General features: G+C 40.9%; 1 long non-coding RNA gene across 4 annotated transcripts in view; it reads right to left on the bottom strand.

Moving 5' to 3' along the window:
- Positions 1-19,551, bottom strand: part of LOC122780795 — a 42,918-nt gene extending 23,367 nt beyond the window's left edge. For 2 of the 4 annotated variants that reach the window (XR_006361737.1, XR_006361740.1), the window contains exons 1-2: positions 19,471-19,551; positions 5,216-5,376 (exon numbers count right to left, since the gene is read on the bottom strand). This is a non-coding gene — a long non-coding RNA (uncharacterized LOC122780795). Of the gene's footprint in view, positions 1-5,215; positions 5,377-14,983; positions 15,660-15,764; positions 16,332-19,470 lie in introns of those variants that run through there. The other 2 variants (XR_006361738.1, XR_006361739.1) reach the window with 2 other exon arrangements.
- Between the last annotated feature and the right edge of the window lie 5,790 nt (positions 19,552-25,341).

The following is a 25,341-nucleotide window of genomic DNA, read 5'->3' as shown; positions in this document are numbered from 1 at the left end:
ATATCCTGCACCACGCCGGGCGACATTGTCTCCAAATGTCACGACTTCACTGTACATCTGTGCACAATAATGAGCAAAAAGGGAGGAAAGCGAGAACATTGGAAACAGGTGTTTTTGTTTCCCCCTCGCTCCTTTTTTTCCATTCTCATTACTCAGGCCCTTTGTGGGGCTAACTGAGGAGGTTGGACTGAATTATTGGGCGACAGAGACCAACGGACTCATCTAAATTCCACGTCTCTTCAGAGTTGCTAAGAGCCCACTCTCCCCACCACCACCACCACCACAAAGAACACACATACAGACACACAGTGTGTGCTAGAGGTCGACCAATATGGCCTCTTCATGGCCTGATATTCAGAAATCGCGTCAGCTGATCGCCGATATAGTTTTTGTGATAAAATGACTTAAATCACCATTTACTGATTTACACTTATGATCTATATCACCAATCTGTCTGCACGGCCTATACTAAATATTAAATCCACCTGACTTATTTGACGAGACCATCTTTTCCTACTCTGCACATGCTCGTCATCACTTGCTGACCTCTCAAACTCTCACAAACCAAACCCCAAGATCTTCCCTGAACCCCTCCCTCAACCTATACCGCATCAAGCCCCCACACCCCCATCCTTCCCTCGCTCAAGTTCCTGTCAAGGCCTTGACAGACAGACAGACAAGTAGGTTGACATCATGGTACAGAGAGACTGAGAGAGAGAGGGGGCTGCATGTCTGTCTGCCCCCAGTATACCCACACAATGCAGCAGGGCATCTGGCACTGGGGAGGGAGGTGTGTGTGCGTGTGTGTGTGTGTGTGTACATTCGTGCGTGGGACGGACTCTGTCAGGACAAAGCGTTTTACACCCCCTCCACACACACACACACACCTCCACCCACTCAGAATATGATTATAGTTTGTAAATGGTGGCAGAGATGTAAATGTGTGAGGAGAAGAAAGAGACTGAGATGAGGGAGTCAGTGTGTGTGTGTGTGTGTGTGAGAGCGAGAGAGAGACATAGTTGTATTATGTACATACAGTGAAGTTATACATAATATTTTCAGGGATTTGAAAAGTAACTGATATTTATAAAAAAAGTAGCATGAAAATAAGGCGAGAAATATTCAGAAATCACTTAAATTCTTCCTCTAAATGTATTTAGTTTTTCTGCAAACGGTTTGTAACTCAGATTATTTTGGGTAATTTGTGTAAAAGAAAAATATAAATTGTTTTGCATATAGTATATAGATTAAATGAGAATCTTGTCTTTAATATCAGTGTGCATGTTACATTACAGACAGACTTACAATATGTGGGTGCTCATGAAAACAGCTGATTATAAGGCTGGGGAATAATTCAACGACATTACATGTTGTCTTCAATATCAGTATAACACAGGTTCAGTATAATGTTTGCACTAACACTGACATTTATCGTGATAATTATTGATATTGGCGGTTTTGAATAACGCTTTTAGTCTAACAGTAATTATCAATTATCAACCAAGCGCTCCATTTTGTTTTTATTGTTTTACAAAGTGGGCACAAGGCAGGTGTAGTGTAGTGTAGTGGTGTGTGTGTGTGTGTGTGTGTGTGTGTTTGGGCATGTCAATAGCCGCTTGTTAATTTGCAGGACCCAAGACGAAAACAATGGTGCCAATGGGACAGAAATCAGTGTCATAATTGTCTCTCCCTCTCTCTCTGTCTCTCTGTCTCTCTGTGTGCCGCGGCCCCCACCTCTGTCTCCGTCTCTGTCTCCGTCTGGGAGGCTGTCTACTCGTTGTGTGTACACAAGTGTGTGTCTGTCTGTGTGCATACATAAAATAAATGAGCTGTGCGTATGCATTGTGCAAGTCCACATGCCCAGTGTATATATTAGAGATGTGACTTGACCCGAGCACACTGAAGCAGGGTCTCTGCGTCGCACTGGGCGTGGGAAAAAGGGGAGACCTCTTTTCACAGCTGCTCTGGCCGTTGCATTGAACCAATGGAGGCCCCCACCATCACCCCCACCACCAGCCCCAACCTGCCTCCGCAGCTAATGCCCCCCCCCCTCCCTCCTCCTCCTCTCCCATTCACTCCGCAGCCTGCTGGCTTTCAGCAGAACCCCCTTCCCTCCCTCCCTCCCTCCCTCTCATCACCCGGCTGCACCCCGCCATCACTGCCACCACCAACCTTTAATAGAGCCACCTCGCCATTCAGCCCGTTTGCACTGAGATGCCTGAGGCCTCTTGTGCTTTGAGGAGGCGAAGAAAAACAACACAGCTTACTGACTAATGAAAAGAAGCAACTCATGTCAATGCAAATTAATTAGCCAACAAAGCATATTTGCTTATGCAATGACAGATGCAAATGTCATGACTTTAGTCTGCTTTTTAAAACGCTTTATACTCATTTCTAGTTTTTCTCACTTTCACTCTCTCCTCTGCCATCCCCTCTGCAGATAGGCTTTAATTTATGTTAACATACGCCGCCACTCTACACTCACTGCCTACCCCCCTCCCTCCGCACACACACACACACACATATATTCAACCCCTTTCACAACCTCCCTCCATCCAGTGTATTCATTTGAAGAGATTTATTTCCAACCAAGCTGCATAATGCAGCAGGTTTACTTTAAATCAACTTTTAAGAACAGCCAAGCTGTGTCGTTTATGCATACGAATTTGGAAAAGACTGTTGAATTTGTGACAGCAAACAGGAGGCTGATTGCTAACGTTCAGAAGCCACGGGGTGGGGGTGGGGGGGCAGTGGGTGTTTGGTGTTGCTATTAAAGATAACCCATTACTGATAAACCTCACAATCGGCCTGTTTAAACACACCGCGCAGGCTTCATTTGTTCCAGATACTTCCGCTAATCAGACAGAATAACCAAAGCGAAGGCTGGCTCAAGGGGTGGAATCATAAAACACACTCCCACATGCAATTTAGTGGGAACTTTAAAAAGGTCACGTAATGTGCAGAATAACTCTGAGAGATTCTCAGGAGCACTTCCATCGTGCTGTCTGGCTACCCCGCTGATACACCAAGCGTGTTGAGGAAATGTTGAGAAGCAGCGAGGGGGCAGCGGGAGGGAGGGAGGGAGGGAGGGAGAGAGTAGCGAGGTTGTAGCCGAGAACCTGAAAGGACTCCATCTCCCTTGGCCAACATGCCATGACGGTGTGGAGCAGCAGCCTGAATTGGTTTCTCTGGGGTGGCGGAGCTGGAGAGGTGATGGCAAGATGAGCCCGTACGGGGATAGAAAAGGGTGAAGGGGGGGGGAGGAGAGAGGGGGGGTGTGGAGGCAGCAGATATGCTACACTGAGGTATGTGTGTTTTTGATAAAGAGAAAGAGTGAGAGATGGCAGACAGGATGTGGAGTTGCCGTATGAGCGGATTAGTGTGTGTCCCTCTCCACAAGTGTTTCCATATACATGAGAGCCGCTCGGCGGTTCAAGCAACACTGCGGTGTGTGAATTCACACATCCTCCGCCTCCCTATAGGAGCGACTGTAACAAGTGCATATTCTCTATACTGGTGCTGTGAAACGTGAAATGTTGCTATAGGATGTGAAGAGTGTCATTTCTGGATTGATGTGTCTCCGAGTCAAATTTAGCCTGTAGCTATGCCTCAACTTCCAAAGCCCAAGTCTAACCAATGCTTGTTTGCATCGATTTATCTAGTTTGTGGATATGATATTGACTAAGTGGACCGGCAGCCCTCATCGAGTTGAAGCAGAGTGAAAGAGGTTTAAGCGGTGGTTCAACGCTATGGAGGAGGATAGCCACAGGCTGTGAAATCCCCTATGATCTTCCCTTGTCTGATTCTCAAACGCAAACTCCTCTCTGGGGGGGAGGAGGCATGCTCGCATAGAACTAGGCCAATGTCACAGAACACTCATCTAACCCTGGAGGGAAATTACCCAAAAAAAAAAAAATCACTTCTTCTGTTTCTCCTACATAATGGACCTCAATCTCTGCGGATGGGGCCTCATCTTCCTCTCCTCCACTTCCCAACGCCGCCTCCATCACTCCGTCTACTTTGTTCTCCGCAGGAGGTTGAACATGCACAAGCTGAGCGGCATTCTCGGCCCCGATGGCCTTCAACAGGATAGCGAAATGCAATCTTTAGTCATGTCACTCAGCACAGGGAGGACGAATGAGAGCGTCACGCCACTTCTGGTTTCAGCCCTCGATCATCTTTGACATTATGCTCCGGCATTTAAATAAAAACAAAAAAAACAAAGCAAAGGTTTTGCCAGCAGGTTAACGGCGTGTCTGTGCTGCTCTGTTTATATGCAGTGCATGGTGCAGTGATAAACTAGCAGGTTTCTAATTGAGGAAATATCTGTTTCAATCCACCAATGCATAGTCGGTGTTTGAGTGCATGTGTTGTGTCAGAGAACTGCAGAAAAATATCAGAGGTACTGAGATGTATAGTGAGGAAAAAAAGAGAAAGCAGCTGAAACAAATAACCAGAGCAGACAAGGACACAGAAAGTCCATCCGTCCTGGGAGAAGGATCCCTCCTCTGTGGCTCTTCCTGAGGTTTCTTCAATATTTCCTTCCCCGTAGAAGGGTTTTTGTGTTTTTCCTCACTCGATGTGAAGGTCTAAGGATAGAGGGTTTCACCTGCTGTACAGACTGTAATGCTCTTTCAGGCGAATGGTGCTATATAAATAGGACTTAAATTTGACTTAACAAGAGGGCAGCGGACGAGTAAAGAACATGAAAGTTTGAAATGAACCAATCCGTACCTTTCCAGTGGTCTAGGTCATAAAGGGCGGAGCTACATACACTCGCTACACTGCGTCGTGCTGGTGTGACGTCACGTTATTTAACGTAGCCAACGCAGCCATCACCATCTGACCCACACACCCTGTGGTGGTAACGCAAGCTGGATCAGACAAATGAGGTGTACAGTATACTGCAAATGAATGCACCTTGCCAACACACATCTGGACCAAACCCCCGCACACATTTATCCCACAAGCGAAATAAAATATAGATTACAGAAAGTGGCCGACGTGCATTTTAGCTGCCAAAACAGGAAAAATCTATGAGGTGATATCTATCATAAAGCAGGAGGTGAGGAAAAGAGGGATAAAGAAAACTCTTCTGTGACTCAGTCCTCAACAATAACAGGTCTGTGTATTCATGCGCATTTTTTAACCGCATTTATCGATCGTAATCACAGCAGTTTGACTGACAGAGGAGGAATTACTGTTAAAATCTCACCTGTAGCTTTGAAGCAATGAAGTCTGTTCACAGCACAGTGGGTGTGTTTGGTTGAGGAGGACCTGTTGCCCTGCAGGTTTCACACAAAGGTCGCCTTCACTTGGGATGTGTGCATGTGTTTTGTGTGCGACTGCTCTTCTTGCCTGCACTGCACACAACTCCTGCAAAAAGAGAAAGCAGTCAGTTAAGAGACGGTTCATTCCCATAACAGGTGACGACCTGATTTACTTTTAAAACACACGCTGTCCTTGAGCACAAATTCATTTCACATCATTGAAATCTAGTATCATAAGAAAAAAATAATTTTTTCTCTGTTGATACAAAAACAGTGTTTACTGTTAAAAAAAAAAAATAAGATTTGTATTATAATAGTACAATAGTTAACACTTAATATAGCATCAAAAGGAAACATCTCTTTGGTTTCACTCCACTGAACGATGCAAAAATAATAATAATAAATGCTCTAAAATGAGAAACAGCAGCAGAATATACTTAGATCGATATAGAAAGTTTCCAACCGTAAATACATTAAATGCCAGTCTTCATCACACACACACACATTTACAAACAGACTGGACAACGTGTACACAAAATATACGGAGAATACATCCACTGAAAACCGGCATCCTTTTTTTTTAGGGTTTTACAGCCTGCATGTCGGCCTTTCTTCCCCCCACCCCCCTTTCCCCTGCATGGGTCAGAGGCTGTTGCTAGGCTACCAAACCCAGAATTGTTAAGTTCAGAAAAGAAGAAAGAAAAGTCTATATGCAGTAGGCCATCGCAATTCAAGGTGAATTAGAAAAGAGAACTGATAATAATTGAAAATGGATTTCAGAGGTACATGGAGACAACGACTGTGGGTTATGAAAGACGTCGCACTTGGAAAACATGCGATAATGACGCTATCACCAATAATATGTGTAATGTGAACGCGGCTTAAACTTTGAAAACAGTTTTCACTTATAACGGCTATATAAAATAATGCTGACAAAGAGAAATCCCAGTATTTCCACTCCTTTGGGTGCAAAAATCGTCATTTTCTTAACATAGATGGGATTTACAGACGCAGATAAAAACAAATCACAAGCTGTGATCTTGAGCACAGTCCTGAGGTTGTTTTAAAAAAACAAAAAAAAACACTGTGATGCTCCACTGTAAAAAAAAACCTATTCTGTAATCAACAGTATCCTGTCATGTTTATGGTCTGTAGGGGGAAAAAAATGAGGCACTAAGGATGGCCGTAACAACGTGCTGAAGCACACACACGTTAACACATGTACAAATGCCCAATTGCATGTGCACACACACACACACACACACAAGTGCTATCTAATCCTGAGGCCGAGTGTGACACAAACAAGATAACGTCGATTGGATGGTGGCTTCGGAAATTGCAGCCTATGGTTGTCACGCTAAAACACCGGCCCTGTTACTTACAGTATAGAGGACAGTGTGTATAGGGTACAGGTGCCGTATTTAAACATCTTTGTCAACAGGTAACAGTCACCTATATTCCACATTCAGAGCAGAGCTATGGAGGATATCAGCCATACAGTGCAGAGGAAGCGAGCGAAAGAAGAAAACAAGAGACACACACAGAGAGAGAGAGAGGTAGCATGACATATCTGTGTTTTGGCACAAAAGACCACAGACATGACAGGTTTGAACCAAATGCACAAACACCTGCTCTCCTGTTGTCTCAGCTCATGTTCCACGACATATCCCCAACCCTCGTGTATTTTATTTCATTGCTCGTTAAATGCCGTAAAAAGATGCAGCGTGGAATCGCTGTCTCGTCTGCTTCACTCGTGCATTTCTGTTACCTTAGACTTAACAAAATATATAACATTAGTCTTTTAATGCAGGAATATTGCTTATTATATCTTTAATTGTTCTAGCCTGTAGAATATATGTAAAGGTCAAATTGGTGGAGGGAAAACAAATCAGTGTGGAAGACAATGGAGAGTGTCAAGCAGCCTTACATGGCAGGTGCTGGGAGGCTAGACCTAGACCAGGCTAGACTGGGCTCCATCTGGTGTTGAGGGCCTCCTCCTGATGGTGGAGAGGGCCCAGACAGACACATATTAATGTGGGAACACCGACGTCTAGCCTCCCTCTCAGTCACTCGCCAGACTGCATTTCAATCTCAAAGGGCTCTCTTGCCATATCCTCCATTTATTACCCCCACAGCAATGCATTCACTTCTGCTGCAGCAGAGGGGGAAAAGATGGGTGCATGGTGGTGGTGGTGGTGGTGGAATTGGTATTTGTCCACATGGTGTTGAATCTTACGAGGATTTGCAGTAATACAAATGCTGTGGCTTCATACTGGGGATGTTTATTTGCGATAATATTAAAATGTAGTTGTAAAATTTTTAATGGCTGCCGTTTATGACGTGCTAAATAAAATGCACGATAGGATATTCCAATGGTAATAATAATAATAATAATGCGCTTTAAGCTTGCATATTTAAATATATTGTCTCATTGGGACGTTACACGCTTTTCTCTTTTATGGCACATTAAAATTGAAACATCTTGGTCCTGCAGTGTTTTGCTAATGAAGGCATTCATTTGCATGATGCTCTGCTAAACTACTAACTGCACAGTTCATACTAATAGCCCGAAAGATTAATACGGTCATAATTACAACTGCATACAACTGAGGTTTATAGTCCAATATTTCTTCTGTACACACACACATATACAGCGATATAGCAGCCTGATGTGAGAGCAGACATATTCCCTTGCTCTGTCCACACAAGCTCCTTCTCCATCCTCCTATACTGGTCTGTGACGCAGTAAGCATGAGGCCTACGAGCAGCAGCAGCAGCAGCAGCAGCACATCTGTGCCGTTCATTACACACTCCTCTGTGCACGACACAGAGCACAATAGCATTAGCAGCTAACTCACAACCGGCTTGTTTAAAATTCACCAGGCTCCACAGCAGAGTGGTTCACCCTATCACTCCAGGAGAGCAGACAGACAGGAGCTCCTCTCTGACTCTGAGGATGGAGCAGGAAAGAGCAGATGATGATGAGCAGCCCAAACAGCATGATAAAACAGGGCCCCGGAACAAGAAAAATATCTCTGGACGACCCAGCTGACCCGTCCTTATTACCGCCTTCCAAAAATCTGCTTAGCATATCCACACACCACCAACAGGCATATACTCATCGGTGATATATGTGTGTGTGCTCGCTGACAATGGCAGCATGAGTTAAGTTGCAGCAGCCACGTTTACTGCATACAGCCATTCAGTACGCGGCAATAAAGGAAATAATCTGTGATAATCTGTCGTTCTCTATTTCTCTGAGTCGCCATCTCTTTCTGCCAGGCCTGAAGCTGAACATGCAAATACATAATACAGCCAGCTTTAATAAAAACAGGGTGGAACAACACCTAATGGCACAGAGAGGTGATGTAAAACTAGATGTGTCTGCAGCTAGAGGAACATGTTGGGACTTACTGTAACATTCTGTCTCATTTGTTTTAGATATAAGGGAAAGCTTTGTTTTGTCTTTATGTTCCGTGTAGACCCCAGAAAGTGTATAGCGCCACATTAGCTCATGGTGACCCTACTTAACAAAAAACAAAAAAAGAAATACAGGTATATAAGACAATCACCAAGTGACCGCAGTATTGTCTCAGTACCAATGTCTGATTAACTTGGACAGTCTCATCGTTCTTGTGCAGTATCAGATCAGCAGTACAGTGTGGTCAAGCGACATTAAAGCATCTCCAAAGTGGAAACAAACTAATTGTGCCACGGTATCTAAAACTTTGTTTTAAAGCAGCACACGTCTGCTAAGGAGCATCCGCTTGCAAATGGATATAAGTCTTAAAGCTACTACATACAGTACACATAGACCAACAGCAATGGGGGTACTGTTGGAACACGTGACTCCCTGGAATCGTCCAATCAGGTGCCTCCCCTCAGCTACACACCGTGTTCATCTCAGCTCCTCATTATCAGCCTCCGACATCAACTACACGTTCACTACAAAAGCGTGTGAAACATGCTCAGCTTCAGTCCTGTCACCAAAAACACACCGTTACTGATCCATGATGAGCAACAGCTCTTCGTCGTCATCATCATCATCACCACTCTATGGATGGAGCCTGTCTCTGACTGGCTGTCACTCCTCGCATCACCCGTGGAAACAAATGTATCACGCATGAATCCGCGTGTTTTCCACTCGCTCCTCTCCTCCGCTCTTCTTGCACACGTCCAGGGAAGCGGGCGCTGCGTTCGGCGGTGCGGTGCACGGACTCTGCCGCGGGCGGGCTTCCAGTCCTCCGTGTGCAGGCTGCATCCCTCCCTCCCTCCATCCCTCCATAGCGCTCCATTCATCCACCAGCATGCAGCAGCCGCGCCGTCGGTCCCGGCAGCGGCTCACTCATTCCGCCGTGATGATTGCAGAATTAGTTTATACATTCGGTTCTCTAGCTTTATGATATTGCATAAACTCATACAGCTAGATAACCAAAGAGAAAAACTAACCCACGTCTCTTAAAGGGGCCGCCGCCGCTGGAGCTGCGTGTGTTGTGGTCACATGGAGCCATTGCATTCCGCCTGCCTGCATGCTCACCTCTCTCTCTCTCTCTCTCTCTCTCTCTCTCTCTCTCTCTCTCTAAAATATAAACGCGCGCATGCACACACCACGTCATATTCTAGGTAAATATCCAGTTGTTGTTTTTTGCCCATTACGCAGTAGGTTACAGTTAAACCCGTGCCATTATTCCGCTTTGGAATAACCTACAACTGTATGGACAATGATGTAAAGGCGCAAAATGACCAAACATAGCTTGACATCAGCATGATGTCATCACATAAACAGCAGCACTGGGCTACAAAACGTCTTGTTTTCAATAAAAACGAATGGACAAGAAACTGATCCAAGGCATCAAATTAATTTAAAGAGCATTCATTCTTGGCCAGTGTCTAGGAAAGGTCCTTGGTATTATTTGAATTCACTTTTAATGTCGTGCCTGATATATATGTATGTTATACGTTATAATAGGAGGAGGTATATATGGTAAACTTGCCATATAAGTCCTGACCTGACAGTAACAAACTTCACTAGTTGTGTGGTATCAACTGGGTATCGAACTTCCTCTATATCACCTTATATCGAAAAGTTGCTGTCACTCAATACCAACTTTTAGCAGCTCTGACTGTTTGACTGAGATCTAACACTGCTGTCTAAAAGTCTGCAACAAAACAACTGAAACTAAACCTGTGATGTCATTTCTTTAAATTAAATGGATATTAATATGGTCCAAACATCTGCAGGAGGACGTCCACACATCCACGTGTCACCCACGACGACAGGACAATAACGTACACCTCTAATGACATTAATGTAGCCAACATTCCCTGGATGATATAATGACCTATATATAAACAATATGTATCATGAGTCACGAGGTGAGATGTAATGGCAGGCTCCACCCAGTGTTTCCTCACAGCAGCTCACCAACAAGCAGCTCACTGTTGTTTTAAATGCCAGCGTACATCGACCCATTTCAAAGCACACACCACTATTTCCGTGTTGTTGGCTGAGTTAATCCACGAGATGTTTGAAAGCATGACAAACTACCTGAGGCCTGCACACAGCAGCACAGTACAGAAGGGCTAAATGTCAACGACATGATCTAGTATAGTGGAGCAGCTCCAGCCTCACTGCATGTATATACTTTGGATTAGTTGGTGACAGGCTGTGACAAGTTGAAGTCCAGGACAAAATAGGACTCTGGAGGTAATAAATCACAGCACATGCAGTCCTTTGAGTTCACCAAAGACTGCTGCATATACAGCATTGTGTAAAGACAGCAATAATGTTTTGAAATCAACAATTTAATATAGAATGCGCTCAGAATCTGGCTCAGGATCCCAAATGCTAGTCATATATTCGTGACTTTTCCACTTTTCATGCTGTATTGATTAATTTAGTGGATCAATTAAGGGATTAAAAAAACAAAAACCTAATCATAATCGTCTGACGACATACAAATACAAATAATAATGAACTGAAATGAATCGTAAAAATGCAATAAAAGACTACGATAAAAGTGTGGATGAAATACTGCAATTTGACATCTTAGATTACATTATAGGTACAGAAGGGCAGATTAAGTGCGTAAACCTTTAAATGTGACTCAAAAAACACATATACTCCATATTAAGTGTAACTGTACTTCCATAGTAAACAAAATTAAATGTTTTTTTTTTTTAAATATCCAGCAGGATAAGTGAATCTTGTAGTCTGAGTCAGAATAAGAGCCTCTGTCCTCGGCTCTCTCCAGTCGTCATACTCCTTGCATTCAACCACAAGCTAAATCCGGCACATTGGAGCACAAAGCCCATTATTACGCGCAGCATTATCGATGCATGTGAGTGAATCCACGAAGAAATAAAGCGAGCACAATGTCCACTGTGTGGTCTCACTAAAAAAAAAAACCGACTGCAGCAAAGTCGGAGGAAGAGATGAAAATGTAAGGAGGAAAAAAAAAGCTGAGGAGTCACATGAAAGGCTGCGCGGAGGGGTCACACTGCCGGGGGGACACGCGGGATGAGGTGTGAGCACGTGTGTGGGAGCATCGGTGGGGTCGACATATAACGGACACGCAGAAAAAACACAATTTAGAGACCTGATAAAGACTGGAGGAGGAAATCACTGCAGTGACTTCACAATACAGACCATTAAAAACTTTCGACTGATGCATTATCACAAAAAATCTGCATGGTTTAATCCAAAAAATCTGCATGGTTTAATCCAAAAAATGCACTCACTCACTCCACTGAGTCTCCGGGTCATTCAACAAGGTGAGGGATCAGTTCATCCCTCACGTGATCCTCCTAGAATCCACTAAAAAACATCCAACAATAATATTATAACAGAATATTGTGCAGCACGTGACTGACTACAGGTCACACATCACAGTGTTGTTGACAGTAAACAATCAGCCACACCCAACAAAGACAGCAAGTTTGTTGACAAATAACAAAGCCTGCAGCTCAGTGATCTCAGCATTACATTCAATTTATTCTGAAAAAACATAAATCTGGTGTGTTTTTTTTACGTTAAATATAATAGTTTACTCTTATTATTTCGTAATCGTGTGTTTACTCCATTATAGGATAGTAAATGTATGAAATGGAAACAGATCTTTAGGATGCATTGTGTTTTAATTACAAACGTGTGTGTGTGTGTGTGTGTGTGGGGGATAATTATCGGCATGTCTGATGACTAAAATTAAAATAATTACATAAATAAAATACAATCATTTTAGTTGACTTCTTGCTGAAGTAGTAAATAAAAGCAAGTGGAGTGTTTTCTCTTCTGGTCTTTGGCTGCATGTGTATTAATCATATTTCCACTTCCCTCAGACAGTAAAATGTTATCCACTGAATTAAATATGACAAATCCAGGATACATGTGAAATAACGGGCCTTATTTTTCCACTGTGTGTGTGTGTGTGTGTGTGCTTTTTTAAAGACGTTTTAACATAAGGACATTTAAGATACTTATTAATGTTTCAGACCATTTGTGTTAAGTTTTTTTTCCCAACTTCAAACCAAGTGCAACTACAGCACTGAATTGACGTGGAAAAATAAAAACGTTCTCCGTTAATAATCCATGAAGTGTTTTCTTTTTTCAAACCATATCAGTAAATTTCCAAACCTCTGTAAATCAAATAGTTGCGATACACACACACACACATTCATGCATACATATATATATATATACACACACACATATGTATATATATACACACACATATACATGTATATATATATAGATATGGTTTTGTTGAATATTTAAAAAAAAGATTTAATAAATAGGATATATATTAAGGTCAGGTGTGTGTGTGTGTGTGTGTGTGTGTGATATGAAAAAAGATTGTACTGTACATTAACGCTGATTGACTCACTCAAACGTTTCTTCGCTTGTATCAACTGACACGCCCCCAACTGCGTCACGCCTCCTCTCACTCACACACACATACACTGAACACCTAATAATTTAATTAATTATTTTCAATTCTATTCTATTCCAATATGTGCTGTTCTGTTATATTATTTTCTTTTCTGTGTGTTTGTTTGTTCCCCTTTAATTCAAACTATTCATCATTAACATCTTATTTTATATTTATTTGTGTCACAGTAAAGAAAGATAAAGAGTTCTTCACAACAGATCAAATGGCGGAGGTTGCGTGGAGCTCAGCACATCTACAGGAAGAAAGTTCAGTCTCTGTCCTTGGTGCTGAAACCAAGGAAATTAAATTCACTGCGCTCTTTTTACGCCGTGTGAGGAAATTGTTTTGTTACAGTTTATAGTTATAGGTTGTTGTTCGTGGCAAATCTAAATCAACTGAGGCCGAATAAAAAAATAATACAAATGCAGTTTGAAATTAAAAAGGAGAGACGATATCAGTTAGCAAAAATACACGACTTTCATATTCTGAATGATCTCATCTAAACCTACGAAAAGAAGTATCAAAAGTGTGTGTGTGTGTGTGTGTGTGTGTGTGTGTGTGTGTGTGTGTGTGTTCATTTATTTTTGGATTATTTGCAGGATACGGCATAAAAAATAATTATAATGATTAAATAATAATGTAAATTTTTATATCAGCTTTTCTTCGGATTGTTGCTTCACTATGATATTATTTTGTATTATGTTTATGATGAAATATTTATGGCAGTGCTGTGCCTTTTATAAATTAATGTAACCACAAAAATGTTGTGTGTTTTTCGAGTTTACATGTACATTAGATGTGGATGCACACCGGTGCCAGCAGTACAAGCTACAGTAGGCCTGTGCACCTGTTGCACTGTGTGGAAGGAAGGAAGAAAGAAAGAAAGTAAGAAAGAAAGAAAGAAAGAAAGAAAGAAAGAAAGAAAGAAAGAAAGAAAGAAAGAAAGAAAGAAAGAAAGAAAGAAAGAAAGAAAGAAAGAAAGAAAGATTATATATTGAGAACAGAATACTCAGACTACTAAATTGACATATTACTGATTTATAATTATATTAACAATATTAGACTGTAATAGATATGTACATATATATAGATATTTTCTCTGAATTTAGAAAATAAACGTATATAAAGAAAAAAACATAAAAAAAATTGTGAGTGACTCTGTGTGTTTCCAAGAATGTGGTGGTTCTCTATTGTAGTGAGCTGCAAAAGCCTGATTCATTCATTTCACACTGAAGCTCCAAAGAAGATTTTCCCACAAACAACTGACAGAGAGAGAAAAAAAGAGCGAGAAAGGAGGTGGAGTGGAGAAAAGAAAGCCTAAAAGAAAGAAAGAAAAAAGTCAACATCAAGTTCAACAACGTGCTGGTGCTCATTAGCATCACAATGCTGTCTGGGAGCACACAAGTCTTCTTTAACAAGAGACTCTGGCGTCAAGTCCCTCCACCTCCCGGCCAAGGGCACATTTTCCCATGCTCTGCTCACAATCACACAACTGTTTGCTTTACAAACGCTGGTGCTGGGGCCAGAAAAGACTCAGACCCGAGACTCAGACCCGAGACTCAGGCCGCAGCAGCCTGATGCCACTCTGCTGTTTGAAATGTTCATTCATTTATTTTATTACTATCCATAAATCAGTTGTAAATAAATCTCATTTGCACAACTACAATTACTGACAATCTACACTGACTGATTATTAGTATTAATGTTATTATTATTATTATTATTATTATGGGGCTAAAACTATCACATATTCAAATATAAATCATGCAAAAATCATGTACTTACAGGCCAAACACTTGGAGTAAATTCCACATCTCCGGTTTAAGTCCACGAAGTAATTTTACGCAACTTTTTTTTTCTAAATCTCTCACGTGCAACCACACAGAGCCCAAAGTCCACGGAGACATACAGAGAGAGAGAGACTTCACTTCACAGTCTGACTGGGAGTAAATCTGATCCAGCACCGCTGAAGTGTGTCACAGGCTTTTAGTTGTGTTTGCTTCTTTGGCCGCAGAGGGACAACAAGTCAAGGCCGAGGAGGCGACACATGCTGCCGGCATCCGCTCCTTCATCCCGGGGCTTCTCCTCCTCCTCCTCCTCAGCAGCAGCAGCAGCAGAAGAAGGAGATGATGACAGTGTGCGCGGAGCTGCTGCGTCGCTGCTCCCCTGCTCTCTCTCTCTCTCTCTCTCTCTCTCTCCCTCTACACACACACACAGACGCACACACACTCAGAGGGCACAGTGGACGACGTGTCCAGAAGCCCAAACATCTGACCATTAAGAGCCGGTGTCTATTGTTCTGTTTGAATGACGCGTCTCTCTCCTTGGTTGCATGAAGCGTCAATATTGGCAGCCTTCAGTATAGAGATGGTGATGGAAGGAATAGTGGTGGTGGTGGCTGCACGGTGGGAGGGCGCAGTAAGGGGTGGAGGAAGGCACAGAGGAGACAGATGCAGCAGATCTAAAAAAAAAAAAAAAGGGGGCGGGGGGGGTTAAAAAAAAAAACTTGGAGTCTCAGGGTGGAGGCTAAAAATGCAGCAGGAAGCTTTAGCTCGACGCCACATACTTTAGTAGTGTGCCGTATAGAAGGCACCTATATACACTCTCCTCCTGGTGAGGTTCACAGACACCGGCAGGAGGATGGAGACGGACCTCGGCAGTGGTCTCCAGGCACCTGTGTGACCAGCTCACATGGAGGAGACTGTAAATATAGTAGTTTCCAAGCGTTGGTGGGTTGATTATAAAGAGGCAGATGCGTAAAAACGAAACGAGAGCTGGAATCAAGGAACAAACAGCGCGCATGCAGCGGCAGTGACGCGCGCGTGTCTCTCTGTGTGTGTGTGTGATGCTGATGTTGCCGCAGCCTCAGCAGAAGCAGATGCTTCCTTCCCCACGGCTCCTGCGGGTCACGTTGTTGTTTCGTGTTGCGACGCCTCCTTCCTTCCTTCCTTCCTTGTTTCCCTCCTTCCTTCCTTCCTTCCTTCCTTCCTTCCGTGCGCGTCAAAGAGAGCGCGCGGCGGTAATACGCGCCCGTGCCAAATGTCAGAGCTGCTGAATTATAGGTCTGTAAAAATAGAATGGCGCGAGGCTGCATGCGTCCACAGGAGCGTCAACGGGGTGCGCTGCTAAAAAAAAAAAATAGGGGGAAAAAACGATCACATGTGTTAAACGTGCTTGTTTTTGCGTGCTGACGTCACGCGCCGCGATAGGTTACTCTACGTTTGATGTCCAATACGAGCGCGCGTGCAGAGCCGCGGTTTACATGGCGCAGAGGCTCGTGCGTGGAACACAACCACAATCATTTGTGCCATTTTGGTACTAAGCTGCTGCTGCTGCACGCATTCATTTATTTATTTAGTTAGTAATCTATTAAGACGAATAAAATAAGACCCGCCCATAAAAGACATTTTGAACAAATATGTCCAGTGTGTGTGTGTGTGTGTGTGTGTGTGAACATTTCAGACGAACAATAATTGAACAAGATGCTCAGGTTTGAATTACTAAAGGATCATAATATAGAATATTTAGGACTGGATTATAAAGGTCAAAAATTGTCTGTTTCGAAAAAAAAAACCACACACTATTATTTGCCATTATGTGAAACTTTGAATGTACGTATTACATTACATTTTATATTATTTGTATCAGCCTTACATTATTGTCACTGTACATTAAATTAAATTAAAATTATCTTAGTCTTTTTAAAGTATTTAAAGTCTCAGTCTTTTAAAACCTACAATAAAAATACGATGTAATGAAAATGTATGAATGTAATGATTAATCTGTAATCAAAAATGTATCCTTTGTTTTCCATGATTATTTATCTATTTATCTATTATATTATTTTATAGTATCTTTGTATATATTAACATTGTCATGAGAGTCTAATAATTATTGTCGTTTCTCAAATAAAACTCCTAACAGTTTGAGGAGGAGCGACACAAAAACCGTGGTGTTGCTTTTATAGACACGACAAAAATGATCGTCAAACCTCAACGACATCCAGACAAGTGGAGCTAAACAATGACACCTATTGGCTGAAGAGCAGCACAGCAGCACCGGCGCTCAGGCCTGTGTCAGGTCTGATTGGCCTGAATCTTCAACACGTTAAAAACCTCATTTAAAAAAAGAACAGCGTCATACATTATTATGGGTATTTCACAGAAATACAAAGAATAAATTTAGCAGATGAATACATTAACATATTGAAACGCTGCAGATAAAATTAAGTGCATTTGATTTAGGAAAGCGAGAGGCTTTTTCTCATTTTAAATGTATTCACATAAAAAGCTGATGAAATCTGAAAAAATATTACAGTAATTATTGTCTATAATTATAATAAGGCATAAATAATGCAGCAGTATTGTTTAATTATCTTATGTGAGTGAAGAGTATCGAATAAACATGTTCAGGCCTCTGTGATGATGATGATGCACAAGCGAACATTTGCACTGATTTTTACGATAATCACGTGATTCTGCTTGAAAAACTGAAGGTCTAATCACCGAGACTAAAAAAAAAATAGAGTGCTTTTTATATCCTGTTGCAAAAAGTATTAACATGTATGATTTATACAAAATGCAAAGCTATATGATAGTGCGGAGGATGGATGGGAATCGGTTTGAGTGTTTTAAAAATGACGCTGGTGTTTTTTGTGGCGTTTGTTATGATTTATGAAAAACAAAAATGACATCATCCCGTTTGTATTTAGCAATTTAAATCAGCATGTTATACTGATATTAGGATTAGGATTAAAAAGTAAATAAATAACGAGGAAAACTTAGTATTTATACGGGAGTAAAGTCGAATAGTTTTTTTTTTATCTACAGGAAAATGACATGTTAATACAAAGCGTGTTATATTGTTATACAAAAATTATACATATTTAGTGGGAATGAGAGGAACATTTGGCCTTTATAGGAAATAAAAACAGATCAAGACAATTTAGGTGAACACATTTGAGGTTTAAAGGTTTAAAAGTTTTGTTGATATTATTTAATTTACAGTTTGATTTCATCGCCTTTTTGCTTATTTTAGATTGAATAAAGACAACTAATGCTCCTCTTTCAGGCTTAAATAATGAAAAAATGTCAGTTTCCCTCTTTCTTTCTTTTTTCATCTTATAACTCATGTCCTTTTTTTTTCCTCCAGAACGTTTTAAAAATAATGTTTAAAAACTTAAATACAATTTAAAAACCAGGTCTCTTTTGCCAAACATTGAAATCACTTAGTTTCTCTCAGATTTGAATGAGTGCTGCTGTGTCGTCATGTGTGACCACACTAAGTCCTATTTGCTTCAATTGCTAATAACTGACCAATTCAAGTGGCCACTTCTGGGAATTGTAATAGCCGCTGTTCAAAGAGGCTTGACCTGACGCAGTGACATTACGGTGTCAGAGGTCACAGATGAAGGCCAACAAGGAGCAAATATTTGTCCTTCCCCCTGTCACGCCAACAAATTAGCACTCACAAGTGTCGCACTTCAGTGTAACTAATTGTTTTGTGCTGGTGAAGGATTAATGTAGTGTTATAAAGGTTTAGGTTTTAGGTTTAGGTCCTCAAATCCATGTAAATGTTGGCTTAATGTAACAACGATGAATATATATTGAATCACACAAACATATTATTATATTATTGATGATTATTTTTGAACCTTTTCTGTTTAATCATCAGGGAACATATGAGCAGATCAACATTTTTTAAACAGTACATCACAAGAAGCAACTCTGGAAGAGCTCTACTGATGCAACCTTAGATTTGTTCAATCCTAGATATAAGAAATCCGACTGATTCTGTTAGTCTAATGACATTTTATTAATATTTAAGATTATCACTGAGCAATTTAGAAAAATGGCAGCACATAATAGTGTATGTCTAATTATTGGTCTTATTTCTCTGTTACAAAACAAATTCCCAGAAAAAATTAAACTAGAATAACGTGAAGTTGCACAAACATGAGGAATAAAAAAAATCTAGTCACCAACGATGACACAATGCTCCACACAATCACCACATACATGCAGTTCATATTTAACTTACACATGGAAGCAAGAGACAAACTGAACGTGTCCTGTGTTGTTTCCAGCATCAACAGTTGCCAGCTTTCGCACAACAAAACACAATTTCAAATAAAACATTTTGGAAAAGATTTACAAAATGATTCCAAAATATGAATGAATTCCAACCTGAGAGCAGATGCTGAGTTTTCAATTACAGGAATGAACCTTTACAATGAAAGTAGATAATAATACATAAAAGTTTCAAAGGCTTACTTTACTTTGGCTCTGTCTTGTGCGGAGAGGGCAAGAGATGTTGGTCCATTGGCCACCATGTGAAAACAGACTGGTGTCTTTACTGCTTTCCAGGTTTAATTGGGAACAGGCTGGGGTTTATGCTAATGAGCACTGACATCAGTCTTAACAGCCTCCTCCTCATAAAAGGAGAGGAGCAAAGGGCCAAAGTCGCGCCTCTTTTCCCAGGCAATTCCATCGGTCAAGTTCAAGCTCAGCGCCAGCTCGTCACGATTGTCATTCAAAACACTTTAATGCAACAGGAGTGCAATGACTGGGGGAGGAAGAGAGTCCTGCAAACACACTGGGCTTCTAATGTCAAATTTATCAAACGTCTGAAACGTGAGAAAATGAGACCCAGATTTACTTGAGTGTCCATAAAAACAATAGCTATGTTCGGTACAGTTGTGGTCAAATATTCATTATACACGCACGGTAAAGAAAAAAATGTTAAGATGTGATATAAATAAGTGAGATATTCTATAAAAGCAGTTTTCAGTGTGCAGATCTAAGTGTAACTGTAATAAAAAAAATAAAACAATTACATCAATGGACATAAAAGGTAGCAGGGTATTGTAAAAAATGTACATTGGTACACATTAGAACATAAGGTCCATAGTAACTGGTTCTACTTTTGTGTTCAAGCTGTAAAGATATGAAGAATAACTTTAATAAACATGCAAAATAAGTTAAAAAAAATCCTTCAGAACAAGACACACTCAGTGATGAGACACATCTTTGAGGTCTAACTGTCGATGTGAATCACTGATCAGTGTACATTACACTGCATGCTGGACTATACAGATCATTGGACATTTGTGTAATTGCAGTGTAAATGTGAAAATCATGCTGCTGAGATGCAGCACAAATGATGAATTTGAACGGACCACGAGGGTAGATGAGTCACACAGTTCATATGCCGATCGGGGGCCTCTGGATTTCACATTTTAAAGTCTTCTTATGTGTGTTACGTGATATTATATTGGAATTGTTTGGCAGATGTCGAAAAATGTACAGCAAACACAGCACATGGATTGTTAACCCTAGCTGTAAAAGGGCAGGTGTGTGATACTATTACTGTGTTTTGGAGACTGTAATCAAACTCAGATTTTTTTTTTTAACTGTAGGAAGACTACACTGTATTAAATAAAGTGGCCTCGATGCAGTACTTAAAATAATGTGTTTTAAAGGAGACATCATCACAGGCCGGTTCAAAGCTTTACCTTAATAAAGGTTTTAAGCAAATGTTGTCAAAGCCTAAACAACACCATAAAACCTAATAATGTTGGTCACATTATCATCATTCATTTGCTATGTAACTGATTATGCTACACATGATACTGTATTTGACAGACTGAATATCATATCATGACCATGGTATTTTATTTGATCATGCACAGGAGAGATAATAAAGAGTCCCCGGGTGAAAGGACGGTTTATCACCAGTGTCAAACCTTTCCCGACTTCTTTTAGTCTCTATACCACATGATATACAGTATGTCTGTGCCTGGTAATTAACAGTCATGAGTCACTTCTCTAAATAAATCCACTGTGACAAAGCAGATCTGGCCGTCCTTCGCTGGTTCCCACAGCTCTAAAGACAAAAAGGAAAAGAGCGGGGAAAATGAAGGGAGACGGGGAATAAACCACACTGGTGCTGGGAGTTTCCATTGACGGGGCACCATTGCAACATTTGCATATATTTAAATCAGGCAATGAATACCATGCATGGGGGGGGGGCGGGGGCAAACAAAGACGAGCCAATGGGAGGGCTGCGTCCCTGCTGCGGGCTCAGAAGCAGCCGCCAGCAGCAACCTGGGAGAGACACAAGGAAGTGGTGTGGGAACCGTGAGGCCCCCAGCGCTGAGCAGAGGGAGGGGAGCCACTTGTAGACCTCAGTGAATTAGCATTTTATTTGTGTCCATTTTCCTCAGTAATTTCTGCCCCGCCACTTCAGCTACAGATGGCGAACATGGTAGGGGGATTAGCATTTGTGTCAAAGATGATAATGATGGAAGTGTTTTTCAGGACCAGACAGAGGCACATTTCTTCTCACGAGGTTGGGCAAATGTGCAGGACATTCAAGTCAATTCTTTGTCTTTCTTCTGGTTGTGATCTTTGGCTAATTTTGCTATTTAGAAAGTACATTAGATGAGGGTAGTATACGAGGTTATGGTAATTAATATAACACCGTATCTTGCTCTGTACATGATGACCAGTGATTAGATTCACTGTTGTGGCAGATGCATGTATTTCTGACTCGCTCAAGCCATAAAGACATACAGTACTGAGCACATGCAGAAAAAGCAGAAAAAGCAGCTTCTACAGGTTAAAGTGTCAAGTATTCAGTGTGATCTTACTGATACTTGAACAGCAGCAGCATGAACCATGATCTCTTCAAATTGGAGTGGAACACAAATTAATGTAATTAATTTGTAATTGTTTTTCTCTACTATTTCATGTATCTGCTGTGAAAAAGGTCTATGACACCAGGTTCATTTAAGACATGCTTGAGCATGAACATACACATGAGTTTAACTCAGTGACAGTTTCAGTCACATCATTGAAATGTGGTGGTGCCCTGAGACTTTTGCACAGCACTGTACAGAATCATTGAAAATAAGTTTTAAAACTGGCTGCATGTAATTTTCTTTAATATCAATTGAACAAAGGTTCATTATATTGGGAATATAATGTTTATTCACCGTTCAAACACATGTCTGTTACATGTCTTGCCTTAGACTCTCAGTTTAAGAAGTGTTAAATCACAGTTAACTGGTTCCTTTCACTCAAGAGCAAAACTTAATCTTTAAAAATCTGACATTTTATCATGATCAAATCAAATCGATTCTGACTGTTTTGGAACTTTTTTGAAAATTGATTGATTCATTTGAAAATGCAATCAATAATGGTACAGACTGCTCTTTTAAAACAAACACAACATATTAGAGTAAGATAAGTCACTTTTGCACACACAAGAAGTAGTGATAGTGAATTTGTCCACTTACACACAGACTGGGTGCCTTGCTCAGGGGCACCACAGCCCTTACCCTGTCCCATGAGCAAACCAGTGACCTTCTGGTTACAAGCCCAATTCCTTTCCTCTTAGCCATGGGCTGCCAGTGATGAGCCACAACATCAGCTCCAACAGCAGAAAAACAAGCAGCTTAAGTTCAGCTTCAAAGATAATATGAAAAAGTGAAATTAAAAAAATCGAAAACATGATCACTTCTTTTGCCCTCGCTCTGAATCACACACTTATGGGCGCAGGGTTTTACACCACGGTTGCGTGATCACACACATGTAGATCAAACAGCCTCACAGAGTTTGATATTGAGCCCAGCAACTCATTTTATGTGATTTATGTTTACAGATGCCTGCCCGGTGATGCATACATGCCCACTGGAGATTCCGCTGCTTCATCGCACAAAGCTCCGTTTGATTAAATCCACGGCTCTCATTGAAATGTCATGTTCTTATGCACAAATACACAGGGCAAAGGATCAGACACATGTTCTTCAGCAGAAGGGGTGCCGCCAATTAGCAGGGGAAAAAAATGGGAACGCAATCAAACCTTGGCAGACCACCCAAATAACATGGACGCACATGCTAAACACAGATTTGAATGTGGTGAATGGTTTTGGTAAAAGATCTTCAGAGAGTCTGCCTCTGGAAACACTTTGCACTGCTGGAGGCATATGGCCTCTGCTTTGTACAGAGGATGAGCTGACATTATGATGCATGTACACAATCTCTGTGTGTGTGTGTGTGTGTGTGTGGTGCCGAGTGACCACACATGGTGGATGCATTGATGCATCCAGAGCTGTCATCCTTCACCACATTTTTCCTACCAAACACGTCACTTATAATAATCTTAGGCTAAGAGATCATCTTAACGTATTAATAAATTACAAAGATATTGCATCTTCTAATACTGCACGCACACTGTCAAAGATAAGTATGTTGTTGTTGTTGTTGTTCTGTCTTTCTTCCTCTTTTTTATCCGTCCAAATCGAAAAATAATGCTTTAATATATCCTGAAATTAAAAGATTGCCCTCCTCTATATTCCCCCCCCATCCCAGGAGTCTGTGATTTAATTCCTAAGAAGGAAGAAAGAGAAGCATATCAGAGACTTTAAGCCTCACAATTTGCATCGCGTTTGTTGTCATCCAGTGAAATGTTGAGATACACAATGGTGTGAGCATAAAATGTGGAGATTATCATTAGTAGAGCATTCAGGGGTAGTGAGGAAAAACAAGGAACTAAGTTGGAAAACATTTTTCATTTTAATTAAAGATGAGGAGCGTGAGCAACCTGGTAATGTGAAACTACTGCAATGCTTTCCTAATCAAATGTGATTAAAATGGCCATATTTCAAATAGAACAGATGCATTGAATAAGCAAGAATAAACCTTAAATTAGTATTTTAAAAATCCTAATAATATATTTTGACAGCTCCAACACCTTCAGAAATATTGTTTGATATGCCTTAATAATCTGATGAGACCATGGAGCAGCCACAATGTTAAAATGATTGATTGGTGAATACCATTGATTATCTCTATACAGTCGCACTTGTCAAAGCAACAAATACAGAGTCAGAACTTGAAGTCATGAGTGCTTTGGCCATTGTTGCAGTTATTAGACAGGGATTCTGACTAGTGGTGCAAGTGCAAGTGGTGGAGTATAATGGTTGTCAATCTTAAACCTCAAGTGATTTTGAGCCAGAAAAAACCTTTAGGTCACAAATTAGGAGCTGCAATCACTTTTTGGCAAGTGCACTGGCCCTTTAAGAGTATTCCAACAGTTAGACTAGGTGACGTATAATCTTCTGAATATTACCCATATAAATGGAATCAAATGATTTTGAGGCAGAAACTATATTTAAGTCAAAAAGGAGTTCAGTTTGGCTGCAAAAGTACATTTCCAGCTGCAAGTGGAAATGTAAATTTCATGGGTTGCACTGGCCCTTAAAGGGTATTCCTTAACTCAAGGTTAATAAAGGTTGATAACATTGTGCTCAGGATATCTATGACTGCTAACATACTGGAAATCATTCATTTGGACTTGACAAACTAGTCAATGTGGGACCTTTCAGTATACCATTCCAGTATGCTAGTAGTCATAGATGTCCTGAACACAACCTAGTCACTCCTGGTCAGAACTTATGTAAAATGTTGTTATTTTTTCTACCAATGTGGGACTTTTAACTTGGAATGTCGTTCAAATTTACTGTAAAAAATAGTAGGTATCAATGTGCTGAACACAGTTTTATCAGTCTTCAAGCATAGCTCAGAAACTTAACGCTATGAGGATTTTCACAACATGCACTTAACGATGACGCTGAAGTTAGCCTCCGATTTGCCAGCTTGGTAAATCTACCCTTACCCAGGGGAAATTTTACCAAATGTGCAGTGAGACTGTTTGTCCACTGATTATCTTTTTTTTTGGGACACTTCTTGATGTGAAAACATTTTAGACGTTTTGTGTATGACATTAACTTTGCTTGACATGTGATTTTCAAACATGCACTTAAACATAGATACATTGAAGGCCTGTTTTCCCAGCTAACTGCACTATTTCTGGATTCCACTGTAATTCAAATTCAAATAAATCACAACGTAAAGTTTGAAATGCACGAGTCTCATACATTTCAATTAGTCAAGTAAAAATACATCAAATATAACTTACCAAGGTACAGGACCATTACACGATAATGTAGCTAGTTCACCTCCTGCCACCCATGCTGCCCTCAGGCTGAAGCATGGGTTGAACACGTTTAAAGTTTACAGAGCTTTCACGGAGCACCTGAACGCAGCGCCTGACGCCGCTAGTACATCCGGGACACAGTT

The sequence above is a fragment of the Solea senegalensis genome, linkage group LG14 (assembly GCF_019176455.1).
Source record: "Solea senegalensis isolate Sse05_10M linkage group LG14, IFAPA_SoseM_1, whole genome shotgun sequence".
NCBI classification, from domain to species: domain Eukaryota; kingdom Metazoa; phylum Chordata; class Actinopteri; order Pleuronectiformes; family Soleidae; genus Solea; species Solea senegalensis.
The sequence above is the reverse complement of the archived record's forward strand: the minus strand, read 5'-3'. Positions and strand labels throughout refer to the sequence as shown.